Source organism: Cajanus cajan, chromosome 11 (genome assembly GCF_000230855.2).
Source record: "Cajanus cajan strain Asha chromosome 11, NIPB_CcT2T_4, whole genome shotgun sequence".
Classification (NCBI taxonomy): Eukaryota; Viridiplantae; Streptophyta; class Magnoliopsida; order Fabales; family Fabaceae; genus Cajanus; species Cajanus cajan.
The window spans coordinates 21006734-21008330 of record NC_138527.1 but is presented as its reverse complement, the minus strand read 5'-3'; positions in this window follow the sequence as shown (position 1 = coordinate 21008330).

Below are 1597 nucleotides of genomic sequence, written 5' to 3'. Positions count from 1 at the left end.
GCAAGATATAAAATGTGTGACCAAACAAGGCAAGGCCATGTGATTTGTTGGAGTCTTAAATGAACCACGAGACATCTTGTCTTCTCTTTGATGTTGACATCTAACCACTTGGCTTCCATCACAAGTTAGAGGTCTACACCAAGGATATGCATCCAAGAGATGCTCTCATGGGCTAATTAAGCCCAACAAACTCAAATCTCCTTTTCTAGTTATACCCCTCCCAAAATACTAATTACACCTTAAAAAATATTAATTATAAGGAATTAATTTTCTACACTACTTGATTAAAAAATACAAAGTCAAAATTAAGAAAATATTCATAAAAAAATATTTACAAAGAAGAGAAATTAAGCTACTAAAATAACCAAAAATTCAATAAGAACTTGGACTTTCTTCCTTTAAGCCTAATCCACTCCTTTTGAGTCTTTTAGAACTTGGTCTCTTAACATGATGTTATCAAAGGCACTAAGGCTTCGATAAGGAGGCCATATTGAAATGTTTAATATCAATTTTTAACCTTAATTTTGGAGTTCATAGTTTTAAGTTAGTTAAAATTCTATATAAATAATTATAAACACTTAAAAAATGAAATATTTGTTTCTAAAAATTATACATAAATTAATTTCAAACGTTTATGGTATTTTTCTAAATTATATATTTTTAATTTATATTTAAATTAATTTTAAATTACGAAATAAACTTATTTTTTTTCTATTCTTAAAAATGCTGACAAATAAGTTTATATGGTCATACATCTTGTGAATCAAGAATAAATTCCTTCTATTCCTCAACCAAATAATATATCCATATTTATTCTCGTTAAGGCTCGATTAAATAGTTAATTGAAGCATTTTCAACAAAGTTGACTAATAGGTTCCATATTGCTTCTTATTTTGGGTCCATAATTAATAAGATCTCTTTATTTATTATTATTTTTTGGGTATCATGGTTTTGACATGATTATCTACCAAATTCGTGGAAAACTAGTCTTTCTTGAGACTTTGACTACATTAAAAATATTCTCTCAATGTCATTTTTTTGTTGCAATTAATAAGTGAGCAATTCAAGTGGACAAAATATTCTAGGTTATTCCATTACAATGATATTTTTTTATTTCAAGAAAAGTTCAAATGTATTTTTCAAATTATTTTTAATAACTTCATACAATATGAAAAGAAAGAAAGGAAACTTAAATAACTTTTTATTTTTATTTAAAATCATGAAACAATGGTAAATTTGAAAGAAAAAGATAAAGAATGTGAATCAATATAAGTTTTGATTATTATTTAAAAAAACATAGTAAAAATTTAATTAAAAAATGTGAATAAATATATTAAATAGTTAAGCTTTTGTTTAAAAGGTGAGTTTGCATAAAACATGAGAAGAATTTTTTTTTTGTTATCTTATTTTTATTTTACAAATGTGCATTTCAATTGTTGTCTCAAATATACAACTTATTTTTTCTTCTACAAGTCTTTAAACAAACCCAGGTTAGAGAATTAAACTTAATCATTGGAAAGTTAATATTATTACCCTCATACTTAGTTGGAGAAACTTTTTATGAAATACATCTTTCATCAACCCATCAATGTTGCTT